A 25,000-nucleotide genomic window follows, 5' to 3' on the forward strand; every position below is an offset into this window, starting at 1 on the left:
CGTGCACGAAGTCGGAGCCCGGTTTGCCCCGGGTGCGCACCTCGCGTGCACCTTCGCCGCGGTGGGCACCATGGCGTGCACGAAGTCGGAGCCCGGTTTGCCCCGGGTGCGCACCTCGCGTGCACCTTCGCCGGGGTGGGCACCTTGGTGTGCAGACCTTGGCTGGGTTGCGCGCCCTGGTGGGCACCATGGTGCGCACCAAGGAGCGCTCCGAAGTGTGCTCCAAGGTGCGGCCTGCACGAAGTCGGAGCCCGGTTTGCCCCGGGTGTGCACCTCGGGTGGGCACCTTGGTGCGCATGCCTTGCCTGGGCTGCGCACCAGGGCGGGCTCAAGATGGCACCCGCGTTCCTTTTTTTTCACTATCTTTCAAAACGGAAATTTTAAAATCTCATTTTTTTTTGCCTTTTTCTGGAAATTAGTGAAGGCAGCGCATCAAAGGTGCGCACCTCGCTGCCCACCACGGTGCGCAACGCCGGTGGGCACCCGGGAGTGCTTCGAAGTGTGCTCCAAGGTGCTGCGTGCACGTTGTCGGAGCCCGGTTTGCCCCGGGTGCGCACCTCGCGTGCACCTTCGTCGGGGTGGGCACCTTGGCTGGGTTTGCCCCGGCTGCGCTCCGAAGCGGGGTTATTGGAGCGCCGCCTCTTTTTTTGTCGGAGCGTTTGGTGGGGTTTCTCGCATTGGCTCTTCCGAGGCCCGGTTGCCACCCTGGCGCGCACGAAGTCGGAAGTAGGGTTAATTGCCCGGGTGCGCACCTTTGCCAGGGTGGGCACCTTACCTGGGCTGCGCACCAGGGCGGGCTCAAGATGGCACGCGCGTTCCGTTTTTTTCACTATCTTTCAAAACGGAAATTTTAAAATCTCCTTTTTTTTTTGCCTTTTCTGGAAATTAGTGAAGGCAGCGCATCAAAGGTGCGCACCTCGCTGCCCACCTTGGTGTGCTCTGAGGTGCGCACCCGGGAGCGCTACGAAGTGTGCTCCAAGGTGCGGCGTGCACGTTGTCGGAGCCCGGTTTGCCCCGGGTGCGCACCTCGCCTGCACCTTGGCCGGGGTGGGCACCTTGGCTGGGTTTGCCCAGGGTGCGCTCCGAAGCGGGGTTACTGGAGCGCCCCCTCTTTTTTTGTCAGAGCGTTTGGTGGGGTTTCTCGCATTGGCTCTTCCCAGGCCCGGTTGTTGGGTGCGCTCCCACCCTGGCGCGCGCGAAGTTGGAAGTTGGGTTAATTGCCCGGGCGCGCACCTTCGCCAGGGTGGGCACCTTGGTGCGCACACCTTGGCTGGGCTGCGCACCAGGGCGGGCTCAAGATGGCACCAGCATTCCCTTTTTCTCACTATCTTTCAAAACGGAAATTTTAAAATCTCGTTTTTTTTTTGCCTTTTATGGAAATTAGTGAAGGCATCGCATCAAAGGTGCGCACCTCGCTGCCCACCTTGGTGTGCTCCGAGGTGCCCACCACGGTGCGCAACGCCGGTGCGAACCCGGGAGCGCCCCGATGTGTGCTCCAAGGTGCGGCGTGCACGAAGTCGGACCCCGGTTTGCCCCGGGTGCGCACCTCGCGTGCACCTTGGTGCGCACACCTTGGCTGGGTTGCGCGGCCTGGTGGGCACCATGGTGCGCACCAAGGAGCGCTCCGAAGTGTGCTCCAAGGTGCGGCGTGCACGAAGTCGGAGCCCGGTTTGCCCCGGGTACGCACCTCGCGTGCACCTTCGCCGGGGTGGGCACCTCGGCTGGGTTGCGCGCCCTGGTGCGCACCAAGGAGCGCTCCGAAGTGTGCTCCAAGGTGCGGCGTGCACGAAGTCGGAGCCCGGTTTGCCCCGGGTGCGCACCTCGCGTGCACCTTCGGCGGGGTTGCGCGCCCTGGTGGGCACCATGGTGCGCACCAAGGAGCGCTCCGAAGTGTGCTCCAAGGTGCGGCGTGCACGAAGTCGGAGCCCGGTTTGCCCCGGGTGCGCACCTTCGCCGCGGTGCGCACCATGGCGTGCACGAAGTCGGAGCCCGGTTTGCCCCGGGTGCGCACCTCGCGTGCACCTTCGGCGGGGTTGCGCGCCCTGGTGGGCACCATGGTGCGCACCAAGGAGCGCTCCGAAGTGTGCTCCAAGGTGCGGCGTGCACGAAGTCGGAGCCCGGTTTGCCCCGGGTGCGCACCTCGCGTGCACCTTCGGCGGGGTTGCGCGCCCTGGTGGGCACCATGGTGCGCACCAAGGAGCGCTCCGAAGTGTGCTCCAAGGTGCGGCGTGCACGAAGTCGGAGCCCGGTTTGCCCCGGGTGCGCACCTCGCGTGCACCTTCGCCGCGGTGGGCACCATGGCGTGCACGAAGTCGGAGCCCGGTTTGCCCCGGGTGCGCACCTCGCGTGCACCTTCGCCGGGGTGGGCACCTCGGCTGGGTTGCGCGCCCTGGTGCGCACCAAGGAGCGCTCCGAAGTGTGCTCCAAGGTGCGGCGTGCACGAAGTCGGAGCCCGGTTTGCCCCGGGTGCGCACCTCGCGTGCACCTTCGCCAGGGTGGGCACCTCGGTGCGCACACCTTCTCAATGTTTTCTTGCCTTTTCTGGAAATTGGTGAAGGCAGCGCATCAAAGGTGCGCACCTCGGTGTGCTCCGAGGTGCGAACCCGAGAGCGCTCCGAGGTGCCCACGAAGTCGAAAGTCGGGTTAATTGCATTGTTTTCCCCGGGTGCGCTCCGAGGTGCGCAACATCGGCGCGCACCAAGGAGGGCTCCGAAGTGTGCTCCAAGGTGCGCACGATGGCGTGCACCTCTGGTGCGCACGATTCGGAGCTCGGTTTGACCGGGGTGCGCACACCTTGGCTGGGTTGCGCACCTTTTGTGCGCTCCAAGGTGCGCACGAAGTCGGAGCTCGGTTTGCCCCGGGTGCGCACCTTCGCCAGGGTGCGCACCTTGATGCGCACGCCTTGGCTGGGCTGCGCACCTTGGTGGGCGCCATGGTGCGCACCTTTCGTGCGCTCCAAGGTGCGCACGAAGTCGGAGCTCGGTTTGCCCCGGGTGCGCACCTTGGTGGGCGCCATGGTGCACTCCGAGGTGCCCAAGATTGGTGCGCACCAAGGAGCGCTCCGAAGTGCGCTCCAAGGTGCGCGCGAAGTCGAAAGTTGGGTTAATTGTCCGGTTTGCCTCGGGTGCGCACCTTGCGTGCACCTTCGCCAGGGTGGGCGCCTTGGTGCGCACACCTTGGCTGGGCTGCGCACACCTTGGCACCCGCGTTTCCTTCATTTTAAATTTTTTTTTTTTACAATCTCTCAAGTGGGAAATTCTATAATCTCAACTTTTTTTGCCTTTTCAGGAAACTTTTGAATGGAGCGCATCATTGGTGCGCTCCGAAGTGTGCTCCAAAGCTCTCTCCAGCTGCGTGCACCTGCCCCGGCCGCGCACCCGGCCCCGCCCAGCTTCGCTCACCTGTCCCGGGCGTCTGGTGCGGAACCTTAGAGTAAGAAACATCACCGTGCACCTTGGCCAACGTGCGCGACTCGACCGAGCGCGCACTGGCCGAGGTGCACACCGATTTCACCTGGGTGCGCGCGCAGCACCTCGGGCGCACCGGGGTGCGCGCACAACGCCCGGGTTGCACCGTGGCCTGTGTGCTCGGGGCGCCTCGGGTGCGCGCTCGGTGTCGCCCCCGCGCGCGCGGTAGTGCGGGCAGCGCACCCCGGCCCGGCCCGGCCCCGACGAGAACGCAAACGGGCAAAAGGTTTATTCAAATAGCATTGCGATGCCCGGCGAAAAACTAAAAAAGGGTGCAACACCGGGACTTCCCGGGAGGTCACCCATCCCAGTACTACTCCGGCCCAAGCGCGCTTAACTGCGGAGTTCTGATGGGATCCGGTGCACTAACGCTGGTATGATCGCACCCGTTATGAGCTTGTCGCAGTGTGTACTTAGCAAACCGCGACCCACGTGCGAATCCACCCCGGCCACCCACCCCCGTCGAGGTGCACACCCTCCCTCGCGAAGTGCGCCCCGTTCGCCAAGTGTGAGCCCTGCCCGGGTGCGCGCACCTTGCTAGGGCGTCGGGTGTGCACCCGGCCCGGCCTACGTGCGTGCACCTGTAGGGGGCGTCGTGTGCGTGCAGTGTCCCGTCTGCAACGCGGTGCCCACACACCACCTCGGGCGCAACGACCTGCGCTCACATGTGGGCCGAGTGCACCTTGGTGCATGTTCGGGGCGCCTCGGGTGCACGCTCGATCTTGCCCCGGTGCACCAAGGCGCTCGGTTTGCCCCGGGTGCGCACTTGGTGCAAGGTGGGCACCCAAAATAGGGATCAAGCACCAAAACACAAGTTTCGGGATGCAAAATGGGACCCAAGGACCACAAATGCGTTCCAAGACCCATGATGGGTCCACGAGAACAAAAATGTGTTCCGAGACTTAATAAACAAATATTGGGTTTTAGGAGAAGAAACATGCTCTGATGCCCAAAACGAGAATCGACCCCGAAAAGGCCACAGGCCAAAAGTGGGATGCGAGACAAAAAAAAATGGGACCCGAGGACCAAAATTGGGTTCCCAGGTCGAAGACAGGGCAACCGGACAAGAAACGACCTCTAAGGCTCGAAATGAGTCCCGACGACTAAAACTTGACAAGAAGCACCCATCAGGCACCCAACTCGACACCCATGGGATGCCGACCCACCCGGGCTTCCACCTAGCACACCTTGGCACCCACCCACCCTCGCACCCAACCTCGCACCCAACTTAGCACCTTTGAACCCACATTGGCACTCACCCTGACCCTGGCACCTTGGAACCCACATTGGCACTCACCTTGACCCTGGCACCCACCTTTGCACTCACCTTGGGACCCACCCTGGCTCCCACCTCGGCACCCACCCAGACACCCACCTTGGTTCCTTGGCACCCACCTTGGATCCTTGGCACCCACCCCGACACCCACCTTGGCACGCAACTTGGCTACTTGCCACCCACCTTGGCTCCTTGACGCCCACCCCGACAACCACCCCGTGACCTACCCTGGCTAGGGTTGGTGCACACCCACCCTGGTGCCCACCTTGGCACCCACCCTATGACCCACCTTGGCACGCACCTTAGTACCCACCCCGTTACCCACCCTAGGACCCACCCCGTGACCCACCTTGGCCAGGGTGGGTGCCTTGGTGCGCACAACTTGCCTGGGCTGCACACCAGGGCGGGCTCAAGATGGCACCCGCGTTCCGTTTTTTTCACTATCTTTCAAAACGGAAATTTTAAAATCTCATTTTTTTCTTTTTTTTGCCTTTTCTGGAAATTAGTGAAGGCAGCGCATCAAAGGTGCGCAATGCTGGTGCGAACCCGGGAGCGCTCCGATGTGTGCTCCAAGGTGCGGCGTGCACGAAGTCCGAGCCCGGTTTGCCCCGGGTGCGCACCTCGCGTGCACCTTCGCCGGGGTGAGCACCTTGGCTGGGTTGCGCGCCCTGGTGCGTACCAAGGAGCGCTCTGAAGTGTGCTCCAAGGTGCGGCGTGCACGAAGTCGGAGCCCGGTTTGCCCCGGGTGTGCACCTCGGGTGCGCACCTCGCGTGCACCTTCGCTGCGGTGGGCACCTTGGCTGGGTTGCGCGCCTTGGTGGGCACCATGCAGTGCACGAAGTCGGAGCCCGGTTTGCCCCGGGCGCGCACCTCCGCCAGGGTGGGCACCTTGGTGCGCACAACTTGCCTGGGCTGCGCATCAGGAAGGGCTCAAGATGGCACCCGCGTTCCGTTTTTTTCACTATCTTTCAGAACGGAAATTTTAAAATATCGTTTTTTTTTGCCTTTTCTGGAAATTAGTGAAGGCAGCGCATCAAAGGTGCGCAACGCTGGTGCGAACCTGGGAGCGCTCCGATGTGTGCTCCAAGGTGCGGCGTGCACGAAGTCGGAGCCCGGTTTGCCTCGGGTGCGCCCTGGTGGGCACCATGGTGCGCACCAAGGAGCGCTCCGAAGTGTGCTCCAAGGTGCGGCCTGCACGAAGTCGGAGCCCGGTTTGCCCCGGGTGTGCACCTCGGGTGGGCACCTTGGTGCGCATGCCTTGCCTGGGCTGCGCACCAGGGCGGGCTCAAGATGGCACCCGCGTTCCTTTTTTTTCACTATCTTTCAAAACGGAAATTTTAAAATCTCATTTTTTTTTGCCTTTTTCTGGAAATTAGTGAAGGCAGCGCATCAAAGGTGCGCACCTCGCTGCCCACCACGGTGCGCAACGCCGGTGGGCACCCGGGAGTGCTTCGAAGTGTGCTCCAAGGTGCTGCGTGCACGTTGTCGGAGCCCGGTTTGCCCCGGGTGCGCACCTCGCGTGCACCTTCGTCGGGGTGGGCACCTTGGCTTGGTTTGCCCCGGCTGCGCTCCGAAGCGGGGTTATTGGAGCGCCGCCTCTTTTTTTGTCGGAGCGTTTGGTGGGGTTTCTCGCATTGGCTCTTCCGAGGCCCGGTTGCCACCCTGGCGCGCACGAAGTCGGAAGTAGGGTTAATTGCCCGGGTGCGCACCTTTGCCAGGGTGGCACCTTACCTGGGCTGCGCACCAGGGCGGGCTCAAGATGGCACGCGCGTTCCGTTTTTTTCACTATCTTTCAAAACGGAAATTTTAAAATCTCCTTTTTTTTTTGCCTTTTCTGGAAATTAGTGAAGGCAGCGCATCAAAGGTGCGCACCTCGCTGCCCACCTTGGTGTGCTCTGAGGTGCGCACCCGGGAGCGCTACGAAGTGTGCTCCAAGGTGCGGCGTGCACGTTGTCGGAGCCCGGTTTGCCCCGGGTGCGCACCTCGCCTGCACCTTGGCCGGGGTGGGCACCTTGGCTGGGTTTGCCCAGGGTGCGCTCCGAAGCGGGGTTACTGGAGCGCCCCCTCTTTTTTTGTCAGAGAGTTTGGTGGGGTTTCTCGCATTGGCTCTTCCCAGGCCCGGTTGTTGGGTGCGCTCCCACCCTGGCGCGCGCGAAGTTGGAAGTTGGGTTAATTGCCCGGGCGCGCACCTTCGCCAGGGTGGGCACCTTGGTGCGCAAACCTTGGCTGGGCTGCGCACCAGGGCGGGCTCAAGATGGCACCAGCATTCCCTTTTTCTCACTATCTTTCAAAACGGAAATTTTAAAATCTCGTTTTTTTTTTGCCTTTTATGGAAATTAGTGAAGGCATCGCATCAAAGGTGCGCACCTCGCTGCCCACCTTGGTGTGCTCCGAGGTGCCCACCACGGTGCGCAACGCCGGTGCGAACCCGGGAGCGCCCCGATGTGTGCTCCAAGGTGCGGCGTGCACGAAGTCGGACCCCGGTTTGCCCCGGGTGCGCACCTCGCGTGCACCTTGGTGCGCACACCTTGGCTGGGTTGCGCGGCCTGGTGGGCACCATGGTGCGCACCAAGGAGCGCTCCGAAGTGTGCTCCAAGGTGCGGCGTGCACGAAGTCGGAGCCCGGTTTGCCCCGGGTGCGCACCTTCGCCGCGGTGGGCACCATGGCGTGCACGAAGTCGGAGCCCGGTTTGCCCCGGGTGCGCACCTCGCGTGCACCTTCGCCGGGGTGGGCACCTCGGCTGGGTTGCGCGCCCTGGTGCGCACCAAGGAGCGCTCTGAAGTGTGCTCCAAGGTGCGGCGTGCACGAAGTCGGAGCCCGGTTTGCCCCGGGTGTGCACCTCGGGTGCGCACCTCGCGTGCACCTTCGCTGCGGTGGGCACCTTGGCTGGGTTGCGCGCCTTGGTGGGCACCATGCAGTGCACGAAGTCGGAGCCCGGATTGCCCCGGGCGCGCACCTCCGCCAGGGTGGGCACCTTGGTGCGCACAACTTGCCTGGGCTGCGCACCAGGAAGGGCTCAAGATGGCACCCGCGTTCCGTTTTTTTCACTATCTTTCAGAACGGAAATTTTAAAATCTCGTTTTTTTTTGCCTTTTCTGGAAATTAGTGAAGGCAGCGCATCAAAGGTGCGCAACGCTGGTGCGAACCTGGGAGCGCTCCGATGTGTGCTCCAAGGTGCGGCGTGCACGAAGTCGGACCCCGGTTTGCCCCGGGTGCGCACCTCGCGTGCACCTTGGTGCGCACACCTTGGCTGGGTTGCGCGCCCTGGTGGGCACCATGGTGCGCACCAAGGAGCGCTCCGAAGTGTGCTCCAAGGTGCGGCGTGCACGAAGTCGGAGCCCGGTTTGCCCCGGGTGCGCACCTCGCGTGCACCTTCGCCGCGGTGGGCACCATGGCGTGCACGAAGTCGGAGCCCGGTTTGCCCCGGGTGCGCACCTCGCGTGCACCTTCGCCGGGGTGGGCACCTTGGTGTGCAGACCTTGGCTGGGTTGCGCGCCCTGGTGGGCACCATGGTGCGCACCAAGGAGCGCTCCGAAGTGTGCTCCAAGGTGCGGCCTGCACGAAGTCGGAGCCCGGTTTGCCCCGGGTGTGCACCTCGGGTGGGCACCTTGGTGCGCATGCCTTGCCTGGGCTGCGCACCAGGGCGGGCTCAAGATGGCACCCGCGTTCCTTTTTTTTCACTATCTTTCAAAACGGAAATTTTAAAATCTCATTTTTTTTTGCCTTTTTCTGGAAATTAGTGAAGGCAGCGCATCAAAGGTGCGCACCTCGCTGCCCACCACGGTGCGCAACGCCGGTGGGCACCCGGGAGTGCTTCGAAGTGTGCTCCAAGGTGCTGCGTGCACGTTGTCGGAGCCCGGTTTGCCCCGGGTGCGCACCTCGCGTGCACCTTCGTCGGGGTGGGCACCTTGGCTGGGTTTGCCCCGGCTGCGCTCCGAAGCGGGGTTATTGGAGCGCCGCCTCTTTTTTTGTCGGAGCGTTTGGTGGGGTTTCTCGCATTGGCTCTTCCGAGGCCCGGTTGCCACCCTGGCGCGCACGAAGTCGGAAGTAGGGTTAATTGCCCGGGTGCGCACCTTTGCCAGGGTGGGCACCTTACCTGGGCTGCGCACCAGGGCGGGCTCAAGATGGCACGCGCGTTCCGTTTTTTTCACTATCTTTCAAAACGGAAATTTTAAAATCTCCTTTTTTTTTTGCCTTTTCTGGAAATTAGTGAAGGCAGCGCATCAAAGGTGCGCACCTCGCTGCCCACCTTGGTGTGCTCTGAGGTGCGCACCCGGGAGCGCTACGAAGTGTGCTCCAAGGTGCGGCGTGCACGTTGTCGGAGCCCGGTTTGCCCCGGGTGCGCACCTCGCCTGCACCTTGGCCGGGGTGGGCACCTTGGCTGGGTTTGCCCAGGGTGCGCTCCGAAGCGGGGTTACTGGAGCGCCCCCTCTTTTTTTGTCAGAGCGTTTGGTGGGGTTTCTCGCATTGGCTCTTCCCAGGCCCGGTTGTTGGGTGCGCTCCCACCCTGGCGCGCGCGAAGTTGGAAGTTGGATTAATTGCCCGGGCGCGCACCTTCGCCAGGGTGGGCACCTTGGTGCGCACACCTTGGCTGGGCTGCGCACCAGGGCGGGCTCAAGATGGCACCAGCATTCCCTTTTTCTCACTATCTTTCAAAACGGAAATTTTAAAATCTCGTTTTTTTTTTGCCTTTTATGGAAATTAGTGAAGGCATCGCATCAAAGGTGCGCACCTCGCTGCCCACCTTGGTGTGCTCCGAGGTGCCCACCACGGTGCGCAACGCCGGTGCGAACCCGGGAGCGCCCCGATGTGTGCTCCAAGGTGCGGCGTGCACGAAGTCGGACCCCGGTTTGCCCCGGGTGCGCACCTCGCGTGCACCTTGGTGCGCACACCTTGGCTGGGTTGCGCGGCCTGGTGGGCACCATGGTGCGCACCAAGGAGCGCTCCGAAGTGTGCTCCAAGGTGCGGCGTGCACGAAGTCGGAGCCCGGTTTGCCCCGGGTACGCACCTCGCGTGCACCTTCGCCGGGGTGGGCACCTCGGCTGGGTTGCGCGCCCTGGTGCGCACCAAGGAGCGCTCCGAAGTGTGCTCCAAGGTGCGGCGTGCACGAAGTCGGAGCCCGGTTTGCCCCGGGTGCGCACCTTCGCCGCGGTGCGCACCATGGCGTGCACGAAGTCGGAGCCCGGTTTGCCCCGGGTGCGCACCTCGCGTGCACCTTCGGCGGGGTTGCGCGCCCTGGTGGGCACCATGGTGCGCACCAAGGAGCGCTCCGAAGTGTGCTCCAAGGTGCGGCGTGCACGAAGTCGGAGCCCGGTTTGCCCCGGGTGCGCACCTCGCGTGCACCTTCGGCGGGGTTGCGCGCCCTGGTGGGCACCATGGTGCGCACCAAGGAGCGCTCCGAAGTGTGCTCCAAGGTGCGGCGTGCACGAAGTCGGAGCCCGGTTTGCCCCGGGTGCGCACCTCGCGTGCACCTTCGCCGCGGTGGGCACCATGGCGTGCACGAAGTCGGAGCCCGGTTTGCCCCGGGTGCGCACCTCGCGTGCACCTTCGCCGGGGTGGGCACCTCGGCTGGGTTGCGCGCCCTGGTGCGCACCAAGGAGCGCTCCGAAGTGTGCTCCAAGGTGCGGCGTGCACGAAGTCGGAGCCCGGTTTGCCCCGGGTGCGCACCTCGCGTGCACCTTCGCCAGGGTGGGCACCTCGGTGCGCACACCTTCTCAATGTTTTCTTGCCTTTTCTGGAAATTGGTGAAGGCAGCGCATCAAAGGTGCGCACCTCGGTGTGCTCCGAGGTGCGAACCCGAGAGCGCTCCGAGGTGCCCACGAAGTCGAAAGTCGGGTTAATTGCATTGTTTTCCCCGGGTGCGCTCCGAGGTGCGCAACATCGGCGCGCACCAAGGAGGGCTCCGAAGTGTGCTCCAAGGTGCGCACGATGGCGTGCACCTCTGGTGCGCACGATTCGGAGCTCGGTTTGACCGGGGTGCGCACACCTTGGCTGGGTTGCGCACCTTTTGTGCGCTCCAAGGTGCGCACGAAGTCGGAGCTCGGTTTGCCCCGGGTGCGCACCTTCGCCAGGGTGCGCACCTTGATGCGCACGCCTTGGCTGGGCTGCGCACCTTGGTGGGCGCCATGGTGCGCACCTTTCGTGCGCTCCAAGGTGCGCACGAAGTCGGAGCTCGGTTTGCCCCGGGTGCGCACCTTGGTGGGCGCCATGGTGCACTCCGAGGTGCCCAAGATTGGTGCGCACCAAGGAGCGCTCCGAAGTGCGCTCCAAGGTGCGCGCGAAGTCGAAAGTTGGGTTAATTGTCCGGTTTGCCTCGGGTGCGCACCTTGCGTGCACCTTCGCCAGGGTGGGCGCCTTGGTGCGCACACCTTGGCTGGGCTGCGCACACCTTGGCACCCGCGTTTCCTTCATTTTAAATTTTTTTTTTTTACAATCTCTCAAGTGGGAAATTCTATAATCTCAACTTTTTTTGCCTTTTCAGGAAACTTTTGAATGGAGCGCATCATTGGTGCGCTCCGAAGTGTGCTCCAAAGCTCTCTCCAGCTGCGTGCACCTGCCCCGGCCGCGCACCCGGCCCCGCCCAGCTTCGCTCACCTGTCCCGGGCGTCTGGTGCGGAACCTTAGAGTAAGAAACATCACCGTGCACCTTGGCCAACGTGCGCGACTCGACCGAGCGCGCACTGGCCGAGGTGCACACCGATTTCACCTGGGTGCGCGCACAGCACCTCGGGCGCACCGGGGTGCGCGCACAACGCCCGGGTTGCACCGTGGCCTGTGTGCTCGGGGTGCCTCGGGTGCGCGCTCGGTGTCGCCCCCGCGCGCGCGGTAGTGCGGGCAGCGCACCCCGGCCCGGCCCGGCCCCGACGAGAACGCAAACGGGCAAAAGGTTTATTCAAATAGCATTGCGACGCCCGGCGAAAAACTAAAAAAGGGTGCAACACCGGGACTTCCCGGGAGGTCACCCATCCCAGTACTACTCCGGCCCAAGCGCGCTTAACTGCGGAGTTCTGATGGGATCCGGTGCACTAATGCTGGTATGATCGCACCCGTTATGAGCTTGTCGCAGTGTGTACTTAGCAAACCGCGACCCACGTGCGAATCCACCCCGGCCACCCACGCCCGTCGAGGTGCACACCCTCCCTCGCGAAGTGCGCCCCGTTCGCCAAGTGTGAGCCCTGCCCGGGTGCGCGCACCTTGCTAGGGCGTCGGGTGTGCACCCGGCCCGGCCTACGTGCGTGCACCTGGAGGGGGCGTCGTGTGCGTGCAGTGTCCCGTCTGCAACGCGGTGCCCACACACCACCTCGGGCGCAACGACCTGCGCTCACATGTGGGCCGAGTGCACCTTGGTGCATGTTCGGGGCGCCTCGGGTGCACGCTCGATCTTGCCCCGGTGCACCAAGGCGCTCGGTTTGCCCCGGGTGCGCACTTGGTGCAAGGTGGGCACCCAAAATAGGGATCAAGCACCAAAACACAAGTTTCGGGATGCAAAATGGGACCCAAGGACCACAAATGCGTTCCAAGACCCATGATGGGTCCACGAGAACAAAAATGTGTTCCGAGACTTAATAAACAAATATTGGGTTTTAGGAGAAGAAACATGCTCTGATGCCCAAAACGAGAATCGACCCCGAAAAGGCCACAGGCCAAAAGTGGGATGCGAGACAAAAAAAAATGGGACCCGAGGACCAAAATTGGGTTCCCAGGTCGAAGACAGGGCAACCGGACAAGAAACGACCTCTAAGGCTCGAAATGAGTCCCGACGACTAAAACTTGACAAGAAGCACCCATCAGGCACCCAACTCGACACCCATGGGATGCCGACCCACCCGGGCTTCCACCTAGCACACCTTGGCACCCACCCACCCTCGCACCCAACCTCGCACCCAACTTAGCACCTTTGAACCCACATTGGCACTCACCCTGACCCTGGCACCTTGGAACCCACATTGGCACTCACCTTGACCCTGGCACCCACCTTTGCACTCACCTTGGGACCCACCCTGGCTCCCACCTCGGCACCCACCCAGACACCCACCTTGGTTCCTTGGCACCCACCTTGGATCCTTGGCACCCACCCCGACACCCACCTTGGCACGCAACTTGGCTACTTGCCACCCACCTTGGCTCCTTGACGCCCACCCCGACAACCACCCCGTGACCTACCCTGGCTAGGGTTGGTGCACACCCACCCTGGTGCCCACCTTGGCACCCACCCTATGACCCACCTTGGCACGCACCTTAGTACCCACCCCGTTACCCACCCTAGGACCCACCCCGTGACCCACCTTGGCCAGGGTGGGTGCACCCACCCTGGTGCCCACCTTGGCACCCACCCATCCTAGCACCCAGCCTGTGACCGGGCTTGGAACCCAACCTTGCACCCGCACCCGTCTTGGCCAGTGTGGGTGCGCACCCATCCTGGCACCCACGTTGTGACACACCCTTTAACCCACGCACCCTAGCACCCACGTTGGCACCCACCTTGGAACCCAACCTAGCAACTTGGCACCCACCCCGTGACCCACCTTGGCATCCACCATAGCAGTCGCCGACTTGGCACCCACCTCGGCACCCACCTTGACACTTGTGGACCCACCTTGCCACTCACCCTAGCATCGACCCATCCTAGCACCCACCCTGGCACCTTTGCACCCTAGCACTCACCCATCCTAGCACCTAACCTGTGACCCACCTTGACACTCACCCTCGCACCCACCTTGGAACCCAACCTAGCACCCACCCACCCTGACACCAACCCTAGCACCTACCCACCCTTGCACCCACCCTGTGACCCATCTTGGCACCCACCCATCCTACCACTCAACCTATCACCCACCTTCTCACCCACCTTGGCATCCACCTTAGCACCCACCCACACTGGCACCTTGGCACCCACCTCGGGCAAGGTGGGTGCACACCCACCCTGGCACCCAATTTAGAACCCACCGAGCATGTTACCCACCTTGGCACCCACATTGCAGCCCACCCTAGTACCCACCCTATGACCCACATTGGCATCCACACCCTAGCACCCAGGCACCTCGACACCCGCCTTGACACCCACCCTAGCACTGAACCTGTGACCCACCTTGGAACTCACCCTAGAACCCACCCACCCTGTGAACCACCTTGGCATCCACCTTAGCACCCACCCACCTTGGCACCCACTCTAGCACTCACCCATCCTAACACCCAACTTGTTACCCACCTTGGCACCCGCCCTCGCGTCCACCTTGAAACCCACCCTAGCACCCACCCACGCAGGAGCCCACCTTGGCACCCAACCTAACACCCACGCATCCTGGCACCCAACTTGTGACCCACCTTGGAACCCACCCTAGTACCCACCTTTGAACCCACTATATCACCAACCCACCTTGGCACCCACCCTATGACCCTCTTTGGAATCCACCCTAGCACGCACCCACCCTGGCACCCACCATGGAGCGCACCCTAGCACCCACCCACCTCGGCACGCACCTCAACACCCACCTTGGTGTGCGCACTGCGCCAACCTCTCAAAGACCCTATGTGGTGCGCTCCAAAGTGTACACCTTTGGTGCGCTCCAAGGTGCGCACCTTTGGTGCACACCGAGGTGCACACCAAAGTGTGCACCGAGGTGAGCACCAAAGTGCACTCCAGGGTGCACACCAAGGCGTGCACCTTTGGTGCGGTCAATGCAAACGAATTCGGAAGTTGGGGTCGATGTCCTAATCGCTGCTGCAGACTACACGTATGAGAATCGGACAAATAGCTTTATATAGGGGAGGTGTTGCGTTTGATGGGTCGACTCCCCTGGTTGTGTGCACTGCACCAACTTCAAAGACCCTGTCTTGTTTAAGAAGTCAAAAGTTGGGGTGGATGTCCTAATCATTGCTGCAGTCTACGCATGTATGAGAATCAGACAAATAGCTTATATAGGGGAGGTGTTGCATTCGGTGGGTTGACTCCCCTGGTTGTGCGCACTGCGCCAACCTCAAAGACCCCGCATAGCAGAAGAAGTCGGAAGTCGGATTTTGGTGAGCACCAAGGCGTGCACCTTTGGTGCGGTCAACGCAGACGAATTCAGAAGTTGGGGTGGATGTCCTAATCGTTGTTGCAGGCTACACATGTATGAGAATCAGACAAATAGCTTATATAGGGGAGGTGTTGGGTTTGATGGGTCAACTCCCTTGGTTGTGCGCATTACGCCAACCTCAAAGACCTTGTTTTCGTTAAGAAGTCAAAAGTTGGGGTCAATGTCCTAATGGCTCCTGCAGGCTACACATGTATGAGAATCGGACAAATAGCTTATATAGGGGAGGTGTTGGGTTTGATGGGTCGACTCCCCTGGTTGTGCGCATTACGTCAACCTCAAAGACCTTGTTTTCGTTAAGAAGTCAAAAGTTGGGGTCGATGTCCTAATTGCTCCTGTAGACTACACATGTATGAGAATCAGACAAATAGCTTATATAGGGGAGGTGTTGGGTTTGATGGGTTGACTCCCCTAGTTGTTCGCATTACACCAACCTCAAAGACCTTGTTTTCGTTTAGAAGCCGAAAGTTGGGGTCGATGTCCTAATTGCTCCTGCAGGCTACGCATGTATGAGAATCAGACAAATAGCTTATATAGGGGAGGTGTTGGGTTTGATGGGTCGACTCCCCTGGTTGTGCGCATTGCGCCAACCTCAAAGACCCTGCATTGCGGATGAAGTCGAAAGTCAGAGTTTGGTGTGCTACAAGGTGTGGTCGAAGGTGCTCACCTAGGTGTGCACCTTTGGAGCACAGGAAAAGTGCCCTCCAAAAGTGCGCACCTTTGGAGTGCACAAAAGTGCCCTCCAAAAGTGCGCACCTTTGGAGCGCAGAAAAGTGCCCTCCAAAAAGTGCCCTCCAAAAGTGCGCACCTTTGGAGCGCAGAAAAGTGCCCTCCAAAAAGTGCCCTCCAAAAGTGCGCACCTTTGGAGCGCAGAAAAGTGCCCTCCAAAAAGTGCCCTCCAAAAGTGCGCACCTTTGGAGCGCAGAAAAGTGCCCTCCAAAAAGTGCCCTCCAAAAGTGCGCACCTTTGGAGCGCAGAAAAGTGCCCTCCAAAAAGTGCCCTCCAAAAGTGCGCACCTTTGGAGCGCAGAAAAGTGCCCTCCAAAAAGTGCCCTCCAAAAGTGCGCACCTTTGGAGCGCAGAAAAGTGCCCTCCAAAAAGTGCCCTCCAAAAGTGCGCACCTTTGGAGCGCAGAAAAGTGCCCTCCAAAAAGTGCCCTCCAAAAGTGCGCACCTTTGGAGCGCAGAAAAGTGCCCTCCAAAAAGTGCCCTCCAAAAGTGCGCACCTTTGGAGCGCAGAAAAGTGCCCTCCAAAAAGTGCCCTCCAAAAGTGCGCACCTTTGGAGCGCAGAAAAGTGCCCTCCAAAAGTGCGCACTTTTGGTGCGCACCAAGGCGCTGGTTCGGTCGTTGCAGGCGAGTTCGGAAGTTGGGGTCGATGTCCTGAGCGGAGGTGCAAACTACACAGGTGTCGGAATCGGACAAATAGCTTATATAGGGGAGGTGTATGCTTCGATGGGTCGACTCCCCAGGTTGAGCGCACCGCGCCAACCTCAAAGACCCTACGGTATGGATGAAGTCGGAAGTTGGGTCCGATGACCGATTCGATTAGTAGGTATGCTCATGAGGTCGGAATTTGGGTCCGATGACCTGCCATGTGCAGGAAGGCGAATGTTGACACTGTGCGTTGCAAGGTGCACACCAAGGCGCTGGTGCGGTCTTTTTAGTCGAGTTCGGAAGTTGGGGTCGATGTCCTGATCGGAGGTGCAAGCTACACAGGTGTGGGAATCGGACAAATAGCTTATATAGGGGAGGTGTATGCTTCGTTGGGTCGACTCCCCGGGTTGAGCGCACCGCGCCAACCTCAAAGACCCTACGGTATGGATGAAGTCGGAAGTTGGGTCCGATGACCGATTCGATATGTAGGCATACTCGCGAGGTCGGAATTTGGGTCCGATGACCTGCCACGTGCAGGAAGGCGAATGTTGGCACTGTGCGTTGCAAGGTGCGCACCAAGGCGCTGGTTCGGTCGTTGGAGGCGAGTTCGGAAGTTGGGGTCGATGTCTTGATCGGAGGTGCAAACTACACAGGTGTGGGAATCGGACAAATAGCTTATATAGGGGAGGTGTATGCTTCGTTGGGTCGACTCCCCGGGTTGAGCGCACCGCGCCAACCTCAAAGACCCTACGGTATGGATGAAGTCGGAAGTTGGGTCCGATGACCGATTCGATATGTAGGCATACTCGCGAGGTCGGAATTTGGGTCCGATGACCTGCCATGTGCAGGAAGGCGAATGTTGGGACTGTGCGTCGCAAGGTGCGCACCAAGGCGCTGGTGCCGTCGTTGCAGTCGAGTTCGGAAGTTGGGGTCGATGTCCTGGTCAGAGGTGCAAACTACACAGGTGTGGGAATCGGACAAATAGCTTATATAGGGGAGGTGTATGCTTCGATGGGTCGACTCCCTGGGTTGAGCGCACCGCGCCAACCTCAAAGACCCTACAGTATGGATGAAGTCGGAAGTTGGGTCCGATGACCGATTCGATACGTAGGCATATTGGCGAGGTCTGAATTTGTGTCCGATGACCTGCCATGCGCAGGAAGGCGGAATTTGGGTCCGATGACCGAGTTGATGGCGTGCCATGCGCAGAAAGGCGGAATTTGGGTCCGATGACCGAGTTGATGTTGATGGCCCGCCATGCACAGGAAGGCGGAATTTGGGTCCGATGACCGATTTGAAGGCGTGCCATACGCAAAAAGGCGGAGTTTGGGTCCGATGACCGAGTTGATATTGATGGCCCGCCATGCGCAGGAAGGCGGAATTTGGGTCCGATGACCTGACATACGCATGGAGTCCGACTCGGGGGCCGATGTTCGATTCGATGACTTGCATTGTGGGTAAAGTCGGAAGTTGTGGTCTTTGACCCGATTCGATGACCAGACTTCGGCTGCTTGAGAATCGGACAAATAACTTATATAGGGGAGGTAGTGTTCTCGAGCATCCTCCCCCCGTGCCCGTTTATGTCGATTGATGCTGGTGCTCGACTGGTTGGAGCGCTCGGATGCAAAAATCTTGCACCAGGATTTATCGATTGTGATGGACACGGCAAGTCTCCTGATTGCTATGCAGGAGCTCATCGTGAATCTCTATGCGGCCTTGGTATGGACTCGACCTGCGGAATGGTTCGGCAATGGTAGTCGCTCCAACACGTCCTTGCAATGGCCACAGAGGTGATTCGACTAGAGCTCCAGTCTAGCTTTTGGGTTGCTTGGCGGACTGGTATAGCCGCGATCGAGTTCCGGCCATGAACGTTTTAGATAGCTCTTGGGCTTTCTGGGACGGAAGTCGGAAGTTTGGGCTGTTGTCCGATTTGATGACCATTCTTCGGATGTGTGAGAATCGGACAAATAACTTATATAGGGGACTGTGTTGTCTCACGCAGCCCCCTCCGTGCCCCTCTATCTCGACCGATGTTGGTGCTTGAAAGGGTTGGGATCGCTCGGATTTATAAACGTGCACCACCATTTGTCGAGTGTGAGGGACGCGGCAGGTCTCCTAAATGCTATGCGGGCGCTCTCTGAGAATCTCTATCCGGCCTCGACACAGACTAGTCTTGCTGAATGGTTTGGCACTGGTAGTCGATCCAACACGTCGTTGTTGTGGCCGCCTAGGCGATTCGATTCGAGCCCCCGTCTAGCTTTTGGGTTGCTTGGCGGATTTTGCCCTATCCGCAAGTGAGCTCGGTCCCTAAACGTTCGAGAAACCCGATTGCTATGCGCCGACTCTCTTTCTTGCGAGCCTCCATCTAGCTTTTGGGTCTCTACGGAACGGAAGTCGGAATCTGGGACCGTTGTTTGATTCGACGAGGCAGACTACGGTTGTGCGAGAATCGGACAAATAACTTATATAGGGGAGGTGTTGACTGGAGCATTCTCCCCCGTGCCCCTCTAACTCGACCAATGCTGGCGCTCGAACGGTGGTAGCGCTCGGATTTTCATTGAGCGCCAGCATTGGTCGATTTAGAGGGGCATGCGAGATTCCCGAATGCTATGCGAGGGCTCTAACGGAAATGTCTATTGGTTTCGGTATGGATGCAATTGCGAGTGGTTCGGCAAAGGTAGTCGTTCCGATGCGTCCATGTCGTGGCCAAATCGATAATTCGATTTGAGCCCTCGTATAGCATTTGGGTCTCTCGATGTGATTCCGCATTCCAGTCCCTTTGGGCACTGCTTGAGCCGCATCCCAGGGGGTTCCCTTCCCAATAATCTGCCTCGCAACCCGATTGCTATGCGGTGAGGCTCCTCGGCCGCCTCGGAACTATCTGTGTATCAGACGCATCGCGGGATAAGGGGTTGGCAACGGTAGTCGCCCCAAGCGCGTCCGATGCTTGGACCATTCCGAGGCGGCCCTGAAGCCTCTTCCGTCTAGCCGTTGGGTCCTTCTCGCCGCATCCCTCGCCTCGCACCCCGATTGCTATGCGGTGAGGCTCCTCGGCCGCCTCGGAACTATCTGTGTATCGGACGCGTCGCGGGATAAGGGGTTGTCACTGGTAGTCGCCCCAAGCGCGTCCGATGCTTGGACCATTCCGAGGCGGCCCTGAAGCCTCTTCCGTCTAGCCGTTGGGTCCTTCTCGCCGCATCCCTCGCCTCGCACCCCGATTGCTATGCGGTGAGGCTCCTCGGCCGCCTCGGAACTATCTGTGTATCGGACGCGTCGCGGGATAAGGGGTTGTCATTGGTAGTCGCCCCAAGCGCGTCCGATGCTTGGACCATTCCGAGGCGGCCCTGAAGCCTCTTCCGTCTAGCCGTTGGGTCCTTCTCGCCGCATCCCTCGCCTCGCACCCCGATTGCTATGCGTTGAGGCTCCTCGGCCGCCTCGGAACTATCTGTGTATCGGACGCGTCGCGGGATAAGGGGTTGTCACTGGTAGTCGCCCCAAGCGCGTCCGATGCTTGGACCATTCCGAGGCGGCCCTGAAGCCTCTTCCGTCTAGCCGTTGGGTCCTTCTCGCCGCATCCCTCGCCTCGCACCCCGATTGCTATGCGGTGAGGCTCCTCGGCCGCCTCGGAACTATCTGTGTATCGGACGCGTCGCGGGATAAGGGGTTGTCACTGGTAGTCGCCCCAAGCGCGTTCGATGCTTGGACCATTCCGAGGCGGCCCTGAAGCCTCTTCCGTCTAGCCGTTGGGTCCTTCTCGCCGCATCCCTCGCCTCGCACCCCGATTGCTATGCGGTGAGGCTCCTCGGCCGCCTTGGAACTATCTGTGTATCGGACGCGTCGCGGGATAAGGGGTTGTCACTGGTAGTCGCCCCAAGCGCGTCCGATGCTTGGACCATTCCGAGGCGGACCCGAAGCCTCTTCCGTCTAGCCGTTGGGTCCTTCTCGCCGCATCCTTCGCCTCGCACCCCGATTGCTATGCGGTGAGGCTCCTCGGCCGCCTCGGAACTATCTGTGTATCGGACGCGTCGCGGGATAAGGGGTTGTCACTGGTAGTCGCCCCAAGCGCGTCCGATGCTTGGACCATTCCGAGGCGGACCCGAAGCCTCTTCCGTCTAGCCGTTGGGTCCTTCTCGCCGCATCCCTCGCCTCGCACCCCGATTGCTATGCGGTGAGGCTCCTCGGCCGCCTTGGAACTATCTGTGTATCGGACGCGTCGCGGGATAAGGGGTTGTCACTGGTAGTCGCCCCAAGCGCGTCCGATGCTTGGACCATTCCGAGGCGGACCCGAAGCCTCTTCCGTCTAGCCGTTGGGTCCTTCTCGCCGCATCCCTCGCCTCGCACCCCGATTGCTATGCGGTGAGGCTCCTCGGCCGCCTTGGAACTATCTGTGTATCGGACGCGTCGCGGGATAAGGGGTTGTCACTGGTAGTCGCCCCAAGCGCGTCCGATGCTTGGACCATTCCGAGGCGGACCCGAAGCCTCTTCCGTCTAGCCGTTGGGTCCTTCTCGCCGCATCCCTCGCCTCGCACCCCGATTGCTATGCGGTGAGGCTCCTCGGCCGCCTTGGAACTATCTGTGTATCGGACGCGTCGCGGGATAAGGGGTTGTCACTGGTAGTCGCCCCAAGCGCGTCCGATGCTTGGACCATTCCGAGGCGGCCCCGAAGCCTCTTCCGTCTAGCCGTTGGGTCCTTCTCGCCGCATCCCTCGCCTCGCACCCCGATTGCTATGCGGTGAGGCTCCTCGGCCGCCTTGGAACTATCTGTGTATCGGACGCGTCGCGGGATAAGGGGTTGTCACTGGTAGTCGCCCCAAGCGCGTCCGATGCTTGGACCATTCCGAGGCGGCCCCGAAGCCTCTTCCGTGTAGCCGTTGGGTCCTTCTCGCCGCATCCCTCGCCTCGCACCCCGATTGCTATGCGGTGAGGCTCCTCGGCCGCCTTGGAACTATCTGTGTATCGGACGCGTCGCGGGATAAGGGGTTGTCACTGGTAGTCGCCCCAAGCGCGTCCGATGCTTGGACCATTCCGAGGCGGACCTGAAGCCTCTTCCCTCTAGCCGTTGGGGCTTTCTCGCCGCATCCCTCGCCTCGCACCCTGATTGCTATGCTGTGAGGCTCCTCGGCCGCCTTGGAACTATCTGTGTATCGGACGCATCGCGGGATAAGGGGTTGGCAGTGGTAGTCGCCCCAAGCGCATCCGATGCTTGGACCATTCCGAGGCGGCCCTGCAGCCTCTTCCGTCTAGCCGTTGGGGCCATCTCGCCGCATCCCCCACCTCGCACCACGATTGCTATGCGATGAGGCTCCTTGGCCGCCTCGGAACTATCTGTGTATCGGACGCATCGCGGGATAAGGGGTTGTCACTGGTAGTCGCCCCAAGCGCGTCCGATGCTTGGACTATTCCGAGGCGGCCCTGCAGCCTCTTCCGTCTAGCCGTTGGGGCCATCTCGCTGCATCCCCCACCTCCTCGGCCGCCTCGGAACTATCTGTGTATCGGACGCATCGCGGGATAAGGGGTTGGCAGTGGTAGTCGCCCCAAGCGCGTCCGATGCTTGGACTATTCCGAGGCAGCCCTGCAGCCTCTTCCGTCTAGCCTTTGGGGCCATCTCGCCGCATCCCTCGCCTCGCACCCCGATTGCTATGCGGTGAGGCTCCTCGGCCGCCTGGGAACTATCTTCGTATCGGACGCATCGCGGGATAAGGGGTTGTCACTGGTAGTCGCCCCAAGCGCGTCCGATGCTTGGACTATTCCGAGGCGGCCCTGTGGCCTCTTCCGTCTAGCCGTTGGGGCCATCTCGCCGCATCCCCCACCTCGCACCCCGATTGCTATGCGGTGAGGCTCTTCGGCCGCCTTGGAACTATCTTCGTATCGGACGCATCGCGGGATAAGGGGTTGTCACTGGTAGTGGCCCCAAGCGCGTCCGATGCTTGGACTATTCCGAGGCGGCCCTGCAGCCTCTTCCGTCTAGCCGTTGGGGCCATCTCGCCGCATCCCCCACCTCGCACCCCGATTGCTATGCGGTGAGGCTCCTCGGCCGCCTTGGAACTATCTTCGTATCGGACGCATCGCGGGATAAGGGGTTGTCACTGGTAGTCGCCCCAAGCGCGTCCGATGCTTGGACTATTCCGACGCGGCCCTGTGGCCTCTTCCGTCTAGCCGTTGGGGCCATCTCGCCGCATCCCCCACCTCGCACCCCGATTGCTATGCGGTGAGGCTCCTCGGCCGCCTTGGAACCATCTTCGTATCGGACGCATCGCGGGATAGGGGGCTGTCACTGGTAGTCGCCCCAAGCGTGTCCGATGCTTGGACCATTCCTAGGCGGCCCTGAAGCCTCTTCCGTCTAGCCGTTGGGGCCTTCCCGCCCCATCCCTCGCCTCGCACCCCCGATTGCTATGCGGTGAGGCTCCTCGGCCGCCTTGGAACCATCTGTGTATCGGACGCATCGCGGGATAAGGGGTTGGCACTGGCAGTCGCCCCAAGCGCGTCCGATGCTTGGACCATTCCGAGGTGGCCCTGAAGCCTCTTCCGTCTAGCCGTTGGGGCCTTCCCGCCCCATCCCTCGCCTCGCACCCCGATTGATATGCGGTGAGGCTCCTCGGCCGCCTTGGAACTATCTGTGTATCGGACGCATCGCGGGATAAGGGGTTGGCACTGGTAGTCGTCCCAATCGCATCCGATGCTTGGACCATTCCGAGGCGGCCCTGCAGCCTCTTCCGTTTAGCCGTCGGGGCCTTCCCGCCGCATCCCTCGCCTCGCATCCCGATTCCTATGCGGTGAGTCTTCTCGGCCGCCGCGGAACTATACCTGTTATTGCTACTGCATCCTTCGGCTGGTAACCTCCTCTGCCGCCTTGGAACGTTCTCTTTGTCGGACGCGTCGCGGGATAAGGGGTTGGCACTGGTAGTCGCCCCAAGCGCGCCCGATGCATAGACCGCTCCGAGTCGACCTTGCTTTCAGCCTCTCACATGCATAGACCTCTCTGAGTCGACCCTGCAGCCTCTCACGTTTAGCCTTTGGAATCTCGCCTCACAACATGATTGCTATCCTTGATGCATCCCTTGCCTCGAGCCCTGATTGCTTTCTTGGCTGCATCCCTCCTCTCCTCACAGCCCGGTTGTCATCACTGCTTCATCCGTCGCTTCATGCATTCTGGCTGCTGGGCCCTTCCCACCGCACACCTCGATTGCTATCTCTTCTGCATCACACACCCCGATTGCTATCTCTGCTACATCCCTCGGCTCTCACTTCTGCATCCTTCGCCTCACACCTCGATTGCTATCAATGCTGCATCCGTAACCTCACACCCCGATTGCTATGCGGGGAGGCTCCTTGGCCGCCTTGGAAATTTCTGTGTGTCGGACGCACCGCGGGATAAGGGGTTGGCACTGGTAGTCGCCCCAAGTGCGCCCGATTCTTAGACCGCTTCGAGGTGACCTCGTAGCCTCTTTCGTCCAGGCTTCCTGCCTTCAACGCCCTTTTTACACCTCGATTGCTATGCGCGGGCTCGTTGGCGTCTATCACCTCTCTGCGAAGAGTGGCACGATGATTGTTGGGGTAAATCGTAGCAGTCCGATCTCTGGCCTTGGGCCATTGTGAGGGCTGATCGATTTCCTGTGCGCATCTCGTGTTCGCCCAGTAACAGACTCGACGACTTGTAATCGGTCTTGTTCCCGATTGTTCCTGGAGGTAGTCTTCGGAACTCTTGGATTTGACCTGTCACTCGAACTGTCCTCTTCCGAGGATGCTTGTGTGTGTGTGCTTGTGCCATTTCCTTGGCGGTATTAACGAGATATTAAAGAGCGGAGTGAGCGCCTCGCCCAGCTATGTTTGGGGCTCTCACTCCCTTACCCGGTGTGCGACCGCTTTGCACGTAGGTTGCGGAGCATCGCGACTCTTTCGATGTTTGGCGGTTGTCTTCCGGTGATGCGTTGGTCCCGAAGTGCACGTTACTAGCATTTCTGCCATTGTTCTCGATCTTTGGCACGTTCCTTCGTTGCAATTGGATATATATCTCCGTTTATACGCGCAGGCTTCTCCCGCCTATTCAGCGCTGTCCCACTCTCAGCACTCTCGTGGTCTCCTTGGCTTCTCTCTCCCGTGAGCGAGCTCTCTTCTCGAGTCTTTTCCATGTCCCATGGAGGTTGCCTTGCGAAATTCGGGCACACAAACGTGACCGGATAAGAGCGGAATTGCCTATGAGGAGAAGCTCACCTTAGGGAGCAGCAATGCCGAGTGTTTCGACAGAGGGTAGAGGGGGCGTTGTTTGGGCGGTTGCACAAAAGAGTGCTACGTTTGCACTGAAGGTTGCTTCTTCGTCTCCGACGAACTCTTCGAGGCAAAAAAGCTTGTTTACGGGGTCGAGGTGGGACTGTTCGTGCGAGTTGCGCCACCAAAAGTGCGTAGGGGGCATATACCTGGGAAATGGATGTCTCTGAGTGGCCTTACTCGGTCGCGTGCACGGTGCATTCTCTAACGGCAGGACTGTCGCGAGCATGTGCGGTTCGGATGTTTTCGGGTAAAGGGTTCCGTACGGGATGTTCTTCCCAGGCTCCTGTGAACCGAGACTCTGCATCGTCATGCTCCGGCTCCCGTGGGTGCTTCATGCCTCGTCGAGCTGTTTGTCGTGGACGATTAAGGCCGAGGCCTTCCTTCGAGAGGGGAATTGTTCAGGCTGGTCGAGGCGGGATTGTTCGTGCGGGGTGCACCACCAAAAGTGCGTAGGGGGCATATGCCTGGGAAATGGATGTCTCTGAGTGGCCTTACTCGGTCGCGTGCACGGTGCACAGTCTCACGGCATGACTGTCGCGA

The 25,000-nt window shown here is 60.6% G+C and overlaps 2 non-coding genes across 2 annotated transcripts; both read right to left on the reverse strand.

Annotated features, from left to right (window-relative positions):
* Nucleotides 1-3,736: 3,736 nt before the first annotated feature.
* On the reverse strand, nucleotides 3,737-3,855 carry LOC131863704 (5S ribosomal RNA). Its single transcript, XR_009362600.1, has one exon. It is a non-coding gene; the product is annotated as a 5S ribosomal RNA (ribosomal RNA).
* Nucleotides 3,856-11,672: 7,817 nt separating this feature from the next.
* Nucleotides 11,673-11,791, reverse strand: LOC131863759 (5S ribosomal RNA). Its single transcript, XR_009362654.1, has one exon. It is a non-coding gene; the product is annotated as a 5S ribosomal RNA (ribosomal RNA).
* Nucleotides 11,792-25,000: the final 13,209 nt, after the last annotated feature.

Source organism: Cryptomeria japonica, unplaced genomic scaffold (assembly GCF_030272615.1).
Source record: "Cryptomeria japonica unplaced genomic scaffold, Sugi_1.0 HiC_scaffold_68, whole genome shotgun sequence".
Lineage (NCBI taxonomy): Eukaryota > Viridiplantae > Streptophyta > Pinopsida > Cupressales > Cupressaceae > Cryptomeria > Cryptomeria japonica.